This window comes from Myotis daubentonii, chromosome X (assembly GCF_963259705.1).
Source record: "Myotis daubentonii chromosome X, mMyoDau2.1, whole genome shotgun sequence".
Classification (NCBI taxonomy): Eukaryota; Metazoa; Chordata; class Mammalia; order Chiroptera; family Vespertilionidae; genus Myotis; species Myotis daubentonii.
In genome coordinates this window covers 103889341-103900725 of record NC_081861.1, presented here as the reverse complement: position 1 = coordinate 103900725, position 11385 = coordinate 103889341, and the positions used below count along the sequence as shown (strand labels likewise).

At 41.9% G+C, this 11385-nt stretch overlaps 1 pseudogene; it reads left to right on the top strand.

Annotated features, from left to right (window-relative positions):
• Positions 1 to 3432: 3432 nt before the first annotated feature.
• Positions 3433 to 6669, top strand: LOC132223580 (PR domain zinc finger protein 4-like; annotated as a pseudogene).
• The last annotated feature ends 4716 nt before the right edge of the window (positions 6670 to 11385 follow it).

The window sequence follows — 11385 nt, the reverse complement described above, 5'->3', positions numbered from 1 at the left end:
TATCAAGTTATACTACAAAGCCACTGTTCTCACAACAGCCTGGTACTGGCACAAAAACAGGCATATAAACCAATGGAACAGAATACAGAATAGAGAAATTAATCCAGCCATTATGTTCAATTAATATTTGATAAAGGAGGCAAGAGCATATAATAAAGTCAAGACAGTCTCTTTAATAAATGCTGTTGGGATAATTAGATAGCTACATGCAAAAAAGTGAAACTAGACTACCAACTTACACCATACACAAGAATAAACTCAAGATGGATAAAAGACTTAAATGTAAGCCAAGAGACATATGAAAACATGCTCAAAGTCACTAATTGTCCGAGAGGTGCAAATCAAAACAGCAATGAGGTGCCATCTTACACCTGCCAGAATGGCTATCATCAACAAGTCAATGAAGGACAAGTACTAGCGAGATGTGGAGAAAAAGGAACCCTTGTGCACTGCTGGGGGGAATGCAGACTGGTGCAGCCACTGTGGAGGACAGTATGGAGTTTCCTCAAAAAAATTAAAAATGGAACTCCCATTTGACCCAGTAACCCCACTTCTAGGAATATATCCTAAGAAATCAGAAACACCAATCAGAAAGGATATACAGTGGGGCCTTGACTATGAGTTTAATTCGTTCTGAGACCAAGCTCATTAAGGAGCTCGTTAAGGAGCTCCTTACTCAAATTACTCTGTCAACTCAATGCAAAAAATCGGCTGAGAGACAGCTGGTATCTCAAAAAACTCGTTAGTCAGGACACTCGTAAGTCAAGGCCCCACTGTATGCACCCCTATGTTCATAGCAGCACAATTTACCATAGCTAAGATTTGGAAACAGCCTGTGTCCATCAGAAGATGAGTGGATTAAAAGTAGTGGTACATCTACACAATGGAATACTATGCTGTTGTACAAAAGAAAGAACTCTTACCATTTGCAACAGCATGTATGGACTTGGAGAGCATTATGCTAAGTTAAATAAGCCAGGCAGAGGAAGATAAGTATCACATGATCTCACTCATTTGTGGAATATAATGTACAACATAAACAAGAATAAAAATAGATCTAGAGACATAGAAGCATCAAACAGATCGTTCGATCTTATTGGGAAGGCAAGGGAGGGGAAGCGGGTAAGAGATCAACCAAAGGACTTGTATACATGCATATAAGGATAACCCATGGACACAGACAGCAGGAGGGTGGGGGCATGTGCTGGGGGTGGTAGCAGCCGGGGAGAGGTCAATGGGGGGAAAAGGAGGCATATGTAATACTTAAAAAGGAAATAATTTAAATTAAAAAAGAAAAGACACTTAAATGTAATTCGTGAAACCATAGAAATCATAGAAGAAACCATAGGCAGCAAAATCTCAGATATCTCTGGTAACAATATGTTTACAGATATATCTCTTTGGGCAAGGGAAACTAAGGAGAACATAAACAAATGGGACTACATCAAAATGAAAAGCTTCTGCATGGAAAAAGAACCATGAACAAAATGAAAAGACAGCCCAGTGCATGGTAAAACATGTTTGCCAATGATACATCCGATAAGAGCTTAATTTCCAAAATACATAGGGAACTAATACAGCTTAACAAAAGGAAGACAATCCAATTACAAAAATGGGCAAAGGACCTGAATTAACACTTCTACAAAGTGGACACACAGGAGGCCAAGAGACATATGAAAAATGCTCAAAGTCATAAATCATGTGAGATATGCAATTAAAACTCCAATGAGCTATCACCTCACACCAGTCAAAATGCTATCATTAACAAATCAATAAATGACAAGTGTTGACAAGGATGTGGAGAAAAGGGAACTCTTGTACACTGCTGCTGGGAATGCAGACTGGTGCAGCCACTAATGGAAAAGAGTCTGGAGTTTCCTCAAAAAGTATAAGTGGAACTGCAATTTGATCCAGTGTTCCCACTTCTAGGATTATATTCTATGAAATCAGAAACACCAATCAGAAAGAATATATGCACCCCTATCTTCATATCAGCACAATTTACAGTAGCTAAGATTTGTAACAGCCTAAGTGCCCGTCAGCAGATGAATGGATAAAAAAGCTGTTGTATATTTATTTACACAATGGAATAACTCTTACTATTTGCAACAGCCTGGATGGACCTGGAGAGTATTATGCTAAGGGAAAAAAGCCCATCAGGGAAAGATAATATCACATGATCTCACTCATATGTGGAATCTAATAAACAAAATAAACTGATGAATTAATTAGAACCAGAGACATAGAAACATGGAACAGACTGATGAATTTCAAAGGGAAGGCATTGGAAGGGAGCATTTAAGAGAACTTATATGCATATATGGATAACACATGACACAGACAATACAGTGGTGAGAGCCTGCTAGGGGCAGGTATGGCGTAGAGGCAGTAAATGAGAAAACAAGCAAACAAAGGGACATCTGCAATAATTTTAACAATAAAAATAAAAAAATGTACTGTGAAAAATAACAAAAAAATTAGAAAATATTTTGAGATGAATGAAAACTGAAACATAAGATGCCAGCATTTATGAAATTAAAGCAGTACTTAGAAGGAAACACACATCTGTAAATGTCCAAATTAAAAATGCACTTTTGATGGGAATCAGTCTGGTACAGCCACTATAGAAATCAGTATGAAGGCTCTTCAAATTTTTTTTTAATCTTTATTGTTCAGATTATTACATTTGTTCCTCTTTTTTCCCCCCATAACTCCCCTCCACCCAGTTCCAGCCCCACCCTCCGCCCTCACTCCCCACCCACTGTCCTCATCCATAGGTGCACGATTTTTGTCCAGTCTCTTCCCGCATCTCCCACACCCCTTTCCCCCCCACCTTATTATTCAGGAATCCCACTTCTGGGTATATATCTGAAGAAACCCAACATACTAATTCAAAAGAAAATGTGCACCAAAGTTCATTTCAGCATTATTTATAATAGCCAAGTTATGAAAGCACCTAAGTGCTCATCAACAAATAAGTGGTCAAAAAACAACAACAGAAAACTGTGGTACAGGAGGGTTGGGCCAGGCAGGAAACTTTAGAGAAGAGGCCCCTGGCGCGTGGGGGAGGGGAGAGGGGGGGTTCCAGAGGGCCTAGAGAATCCCCAGGGGCGATCTCAACCTGGATGAGGAACAAAGTGGCATGGCAGGAGCTCAACCCTCCCCAGACCCCCATGTGGCTGGGAGCTTGGACAGCCCCCCTCTCAAAAAGCCCTGGGTGTCCCCCTGCATGTTCCATCTCACAACGCGCGCGCATGGCTACTGGCTCTGAGAAGTTTGAAAGCCTGTTGTGGCCTAGGGATGAGTGGCTGCGTTTGTGCATTGGTTGCAGGCAAGATTCAGTAGCGTGTGACCCCGTAAAGAAAAACCTGATGCTGCTTCTGGGCCACCCATGTGCTCTTTTCTCTGGTGCTTTGCCCCAAGCAGATACATCACAGGATGAATGAAATGAACCTGAGACCAGTGAGGGTGGAGCGGTTGACATCATCCTCTACGAGCAGCACCTTGCCAGCATCAGGGAGTCACCTGGGTTTTGCTGCCTCACCCACTCACAATGACATCCCTGCCTCAGGCCAGCCAGTGGCAGTTACAAACCTGGGTCCCTCCCTGAGCTCTCTGCCATCTGCATTGTTTCTGATGCTCCCAATGTGTATGGTGATCGAGGGGTGTTGTGTGGGTTACTCAAAAGAAACTACACCCTACCTCCACCACCTTATTCCCACCTGGAGAGCAGTTACTTCTGAGCCATTCTACCTGGCATTTTATCTTATTTAGCTGACAGACCACCTCCTCAGTACATCCACCTCAACTCTATAAATGTTGATGTTGATATAGCATTATCTATCACCGATAATACTTCAGCACTAGATCCCTATCGGTCCAATGGAAATGTTGGATTAGAACAAGGCATTGTTTCAATAGACTCTCGCTCTGTGAACATACACAGTGCCCACACTTTTCATCCATGAGGTAGCCTTGGACACAAAAATCACTATGGAGAACATCTCTAGGGTGATCAGCCTCATCTCTACAGATGGAATGGCAGAGGAGCTTAAAATGGACAGTGTTGCAGGTGGGCATTCTCAAATCCCAAATGGCTCCAGAAGTTATGAACCTCTCTGTCTGTGGATTATATGAGCAAGAACCTTGCTGTCGACAGTGTAGGGCATGGTGGTGTGATACCCATTCATGGGAATGGCCTGGAACTTCTTGTGGTCATGGAGGCAGCACACAATGCAAGTTGGGTCAAGTGGATGTCTGTTCCCTCAGTGACTCCATTCACAGCATGGTCACAAGTATCAACTCTGTAAGCATGGCTGTCTCTACCTCACACAACATTACCTCCTTAGAATCTGTTTCCCAACATGAAGTTGACCTATGCCTAGAACCTGTGGCTATCTCCTCCATCACTCAGGAGGGTTTCTATGGGAACAGGTCATGTAGATGTGTTATAGGCATCTCTCACTGACACCAGAGAGGTGTTGCCCAACAGCTCCCTGAATCAGTGGAAGGGTAGTATCCCCAACTTCGATTCTTGTCTTTTCATATACAGTGGGGCCTTGACTTATGAGTGTCCCGACTAGCAAGTTTTTTGAGATACCAGCTGTCTCTCGGCTGATTTTTTGCATTGAGTTGACAGAGTAATTTGAATTAACGAGCTCCTTAATGAGCTCGGTCTCCGAACGAATTAAACTGGTAAGTCAAGGCCCCACTGTAAATGAATTATACAAGAGACCTTGACTGCGTTGTAAAAATCTAATTTATTTTTTTTAATCCTCACCCAAGGATATTTTTCCATTGATTTTTAGAGAGTGGAAGAGAGAGGGAAAGACAGAGAGAAACGACAATGTGAAAGAAACACATTGATTCGTAGCCTCCTGCATGCACCCTGACCAAACCCAAGGCAGGAGAGGAGTCTGCAACTCAGGTGTTTGCCCTTGACCAGAATCGAACCTAGGGTTCTTTGGTCCACAGGCTGACACTCTATCCACTGAGCAACACTAGCCAGGCCAAAAAAAGCCAATTTATTAAAGCAATTAAAGCATGCACTTTTATTGAAAAAGAAAAGCAAGCAAACCTATACATCTGGCTTATGAAGCACAGATGGGCTCCCAGCTAATATGAAGAGCAGGTTGGGTGGGGGTTGGAAGCATTATATACAGTCCTGTCTATAGATTTTAAAACTCCTTTGCTGACTATTTTGGTACAGATTAACTTCCAAGGTACCTTTTTTTACTTTGTTGTGGCCTTCCCAGAATTCATGAGAAGCAACTGGCAACTTTGTCTTGCCAAGCCTTGAGACTCCTGGCTTCTCTGCTTAGGGTAGGGGTTCTCAACTTTGGCTGCACATTAGAATCACCTGGGAATCTTTTTAAAATCCTGATTCCTGGGCCTCATCCTCCGGAAATTCTGTTTCTTTGTTACTAATGTTGTGGCCCCACCCCATAACAAAGAAACAGAATTCCCGGAGGATAAGGCCCAGAAATCAGGATTTTAAAAAGATCCTCAGGTGATTTAATGTGCAGCCAAGGTTGAGAACCACTGGCTTAGGGAATAAAACTGCCCTTTTTTTCCCTTTCCCCCTTTCCCCCTCCCTTCCTTCATTCTCTCATGAGGGAGGTTTTTAAACCATTTGCTCTCTTGTCCTTGGCTGGGAAGATAATGGCTTGTTAGTTACAAGATGATTGCAAATTGCCACACTGTTTGGCCTTGTTTTAACTTTCCTGTCTCAGCTTCCCTATTCCTCCTGCCCTGGAATACTGTAACAGATGTATCTTTAAACAGTCTTTATTTTGTACCACCTTCACTACAAATGGAAGAATCCAATGCAAACAAGGAAAATATGGCAACCTTGTTCACAATTTGGTGCACATTCTGTGACTGAGCCTATTCCTCAGACTGCCCTGATCACGGACCAGTGAATTCTGTGCCTGACACTCCAGTAGAGAGCGGAGTGAGGCTTTCTCTCCCAAAGCACCTTGTTCTCAACCACTCAGTTGTGGAAGCAAAAGTTTTTTTGTGGACTGGAGAAACCATTCCTGTGTGGACTTGCTTTGGGCCTCTCATTGGCCACCAAAGTAACTCCATGAAAGTAACAGAATGGACAGATAAGATAAACATATTTGGAAGTTATACCACAATGGTATCCTAGAATTCTGCATTGTTACAACTGATAAAAATGAATGTAATTGGATAATGTTTGTACAAAGCCAGTAACTGGGAAGAGCAGAGTTTGGTGGCTTATACCCATGATGAAATAATTTATTTCTGTACCTCACAAGATATTCCTCCTGAAAGGGAACTGCTTTTTTATTACAACCAGGATTATGTTCAGCAGATTTGTGTTCCTGAACACTCAGATGTAACTGTGGCAAAGAGTGCAGTTCTTATACAGAATTCAAAGTCCACCTGACAGCCACATCCATAACCATCTTCCTAACCAGGGCCACAGGCCCACTCAGCAAAGAAAGAAAGTGGAAGTGCTCAGTGTGCCCTGGAGTTTTTATCTCTCCTTCCAAACTTCATATCCACTTCTAGGGTTACATAGGTATGAAGCCCCACAAGTGTGATTTCTGTAGCAAGGTTTTTAGTGATCCCAGAATCCTGTGGACCCACCTCAAGATACATACAGATAAATTCCTAAATAGATGTGGTATAATCATACATTAGAATAGTATCCAGTTATAAAAATAAAATACTAACATATTGTACCATGGATGAACATTAAAAATGTTAAGATAATTGAAAGGAGTCACAGTGTGGTGATGGTCAGAGGGAAGGGGGAACTGAGGCTGGGTGGAAGGTGGCAAAGGGGAGTAAAATGGGGACATCTATAATAGCATCAAAAATAAAAATAAAAGGAAAAAAAGATCACATACTGTATTATTTCATTTATGTGATATGTCCAGAATAGGCAAATCCATGGAACCAAAACTATTAGTGCTTCTGATGGATTGGGGGAGGAAGAAAGGGTTAGAGGGGTTGTTTAATACATGATATGGCATTTCTACTTGGGATGAAAAAATGCATACTAAAATTATATAGTGGAGACACAACTATGCAAATATGTTAAAACTTTTAAATTATACAGTTATAGGCTCAATTCCAAGATGGCTGCACACTAGGGAAGCCCCATTGTCAGCTTGCTCCCAGCACTAGACCAGATTTGCAGCTAAACTGCAGAAAATTCAGCTTGAGAAGCAAATTAAAAAATAGCTGATTTAAAATATTGTGAGCTGGGACTGCAGAGAGGGGACAGGAAAAGACAGGGAGAGGGACCCAGACACCCTGCATTGCCCAGTGCCATGGGGGAAGGGATAGCAATTCAGAACAAGGACATTCAAGATAAGAGACCTGAGAAAGACCAAGCCTCTGGGTCAGAGGCCCACTGGAATACTTAAGGCTCCACCCTACCATGTTTCAGAGGCCACACAGGGACAGCAACACACATTGCCTTGTACTGGACACCTCTTAGGAGGTCCAGGACCAACACACCAAGGGGACATATTCAACAACATAGGAACAAAATCTAGCAAGCTCCATAAATAGCAGATTGAAAGTTTTTTTCTTTCTTCTCTTTTTTATTTCAAACTAGAGGCCCGGTGCATGAAATCTGTGCATGGGTAGGAGGGGGAGGGTCCCTCATCTTGGCCTGCAATGACGCCAGCGTCCCGTGCCCTGGCCTCTGGCCAGAGGCCCCTCCCTCCCTCTGTGTGGCTGGGGCGTGGGACACTGGGCTCCCATGCTGTCAGCATCCCACCCTGGCCGCTATGGGCTCCGCCATCTTTGTGACAGAGTGATGATGAATTTGCATATTACCCTTTAATTAGATAGGACTAGAGGCCTGGTGCACAAAAATTTGTGCACTCGGGGCGGGGGGGGGGAGGTCCCTAAGCCTGGCCTGTGCCCTCTCACAGTCTGGGACCCCTCGGGGGATGACCATCAGCTGGCTGAGGCCTGCTCCCCAGGGGATTGGGCCTAAGCTGGCAATCAGACAATCCTCTGGCAGCCCGGCAGTCCTCGGGGGATGTCCACTTGCCAGTGGGAAGCAGGCCTAAGCTGCAGTCGGACATCCTTAGCGCTGCTGAGGAGGCAGGAGAGGCTCCCACCACCACTGCTGTACTGGCAGCCATCAGCCTGGCTTGTGGCTGAACAGAGCTCCTCCCATGTGAGAGCCCCCTGACCACCAGAGGGCAGCTCCTGCATTGAGTGTCTGCCCCCTGGTGGTCAGTGTGTGTCATAGTGACCAGTCATTCCCAATCTTTCTGCTGTTAGGGTCAGTTTGCATATTACCCTTTTACTATATAGGATAGAGGCCTGGTGCATGGTGGGGGGGGGGCGCCGGCTGGTTTGCTCTGAATGGTGTCTCCGATCAGGGTGGGGGTCCCTACTGGGGTACTGGCCAGCCTGGATGAGGGGTTATGGCTGTTTTCAGGCTGCCTGAACCCCCTTTATGGTGGAGGTCCCCATTGGGGTGCTGGCCAGCCTGGGTGAGAGGCTGATGGCTGTTTTCAGGCTGCCTGCACCCCCTTCAGGGTGGCAGTTCCCACTGGGATGCCTGGCCAGCCTGGATAAGGGGTTATGGCTGTTTTCAGGCTGCCCGCACCCCCATCAGAGTGGGGGTCCCCCTGGGGTGCCTAGCCAGCCTGGATGAGGGGATGAGGGCTGTTTTCAGGCTGGCCAAGCCTGCAACTGAAGCTCCCAGTCTCTCCTTTTTTTATTTTTTTATTCTGGGATTTATTTACCTTCTGTAATTGAAACTTTGTTGTGGCTCCAGCTCCGAGGCCGGCTGGCTGAAAGCAGGTATCTGGGGTTTGTTTAGCTTCTAAAATTGCAACATAGTTGCGTAGACTGGAGCTCAGAGCTGGGCTGTGGCAGGCGGGGAACCTTGGCTTCCTCCATCACTGGAGCAAGCAAGCCTCATGTTCGCTTCAGCTGCCTGGCTGCCGGCCGCCATCTTTATTGGCAGTTAATTTGCATATCGCCCTGATTAGCCAATTGGAAGTGTAGTGGAGGTATGGTTAATTACCATGTTTGTCTATTATTAGATAGGATACTCTTATTTCTCTTTCCTTGTATTCTATTTTTTTCCTCTTCCATTTTTTCTTGTTTTATTTATTGTATTTTTTACTGTTCTTTTCATTTTTCTTTTTCTAGTCTATATTTTATTTATCAGTATTATTATTTTTAAATTATTATTTTATTTCTTTTTTATTTCTTTTCTTTTTTATCCTAATTCTATTTCTTTTCTCTTGCTTAAAGATTTCACATTATCTTTTTGGTTTCCTTTTTCTTCCTGTAATTATTTTGGTCTTGTGTCTGTCTTTTCATATTTTTTTCTTTTTTAACAGTCTTTTTTTTGTCATGGTGTATGATCTTTCTAATGTAATGCTGAATCTGATTTGCTAGACTTGTGTCAAGGACTTTAGCATCTATGTTCATCAGGGATACTGGCCTGTAATTCTCTTTCTTTGTAGTGTCTATCTATTTTTTTGGATTAGGGTAATGCTTTATATTGTTCATTCTTCTTGAGTTTTTAGAATAGTCTGATGTAGAGAGGTGTTAGTTCTTCTCTGAATGTTTTGTAAAACTCCCCCATGAAGCCATCTTGATCTGGGCTTTTGTTTGCTGGAAGTGATTTAATTACAGGTTCAATTTTGTCAGTGGTTATGGGCCTATTCAAGTTTTGTGATTCTTCCTGATTGAGTTTTGGAAGACTGTATTTTTCTAGGAATATGTCCATTTCATTAAGTTTGTGCAGTTTATTGGAACAGAGTTGTTCATAATATTTTTTCATAATCATTTGTATTTCTGAAGGATCGGTTGTTACTTCACCTCTTTCATTTCTTATTTTGTTTATTTGTGTCCTCTCTCTTCGTTTCTTGATGAGACTGATTTGAAGTTCATCAATCTTGTTTATCCTTTCAAAGCACCAGCTCTTGGTTTTACTGATCTTTTGTATTTTTTTTTGTCTCTATGTCATTTATTTTTGCTCTGATCTTTATTATTTCCTCCCTTCTGTTCACTCTAGGCTTTTCTGTTGCTCTCTTTCTACTTCTTTAAGTTATAGGGTTAGATAATTTATTACCATTTCTTTCTTTCTTTCTCTCTCTTTCTTTCTTTCTTTCTTTCTTTCTTTCTTTCTTTCTTTCTTTCTTTCTTTCTTTCTTTCTTTCTTTCTTTCTTCTCCTTCCTTCCTTCCTTCCTTCCTTCCTTCCTTCCTTCCTTCCTTCCTTCCTTCCTTCCTTCCTTCCTTCCTTCCTTCCTTCCTTCCTTTCTTTCTTTCTTTCTTTCTTTCTTTCTTTCTTTCTTTCTTTCTTTCTTTCTTAGGTAGGCCTGTAGAGCTATGAACTTCTCTTTCAGGACTGCTTTTACTGCATCTCCTAACTTTTGGATTGTTGTGTTTCCATTGTTATTTGTTTCCAGGATGCTTTTTAATTTCTTCTTTGATCTCTTTGGTAACCCAATCATTGTTTAATAGCATGCTATTTAGCTTCCAAGTGTTTGTTTTTTTTTTTAATTGTTTTTATTGTAGTTGATTTCTAATATTATGTCATTGTTATCTGAGAAGGTGCTTGATAGGATTTCAATCTTCTTAAATTTGAAGAGACTGCCTGTGTCCCAATATGTGGTCTATCTTTGAAAATGTCTTGTGCACACTGGAGAAGAATGTATAGTCTGTAGCATTAGGTGAAATGTTCTGAAATGTTGATTAATTCCTTTGTGATCTAGTGAGTCATTTAGGCTTGCTGTTTCTTTGCCGATTTTTTGTTTAGAGGATTTATCCAGTGATGTCAATGGGACATTAAAATCCCTTACAATGATTGTGTTGCTGTCGATCTCTCCCTTAATATCTTCCAGAAGTTTTTTTTTTAATGTATTTATTTGGTTGCTCTTGTATTAGGTGCATATATATTTACCAGAGTTATATCTTGTTGTTGAATTCCTCCTTTTAGTATTATGATGTGGCTGCCCTTATCTCTTGCTATGGCCTTCACTTTGAGGTCTATTTTGCCATATATAAGTATTGCTATCTCAGCTTTTTTTTCTTTTCCATTTGCCTGAACAATTTTTTTTTCATCCCCTCACTTTCAGTCTGTGTGAGTCCTTTTTTTTCTGAGGTGGGCCTTAGTAGACAACAAATATACGGGTCATGTTTTCTTATCCATTGAGCTACACTATGTCTTTTTATTGGAGCATTTAATCTATTTATATTTGAGGTTATTATTGATAGGTACTTGGTTGTCACTATTTTTATTTTTTATGCCTATTTTCCTTCTTCCCTTTCTATTTCTTCTTTTTACAGCAGCCCCTTTAGCATGTCATGTATTGCTGGTTTGGTGGTAATAAAATCCTTAGTCCTTTTTTGTCTATTAAGCTCCTAAT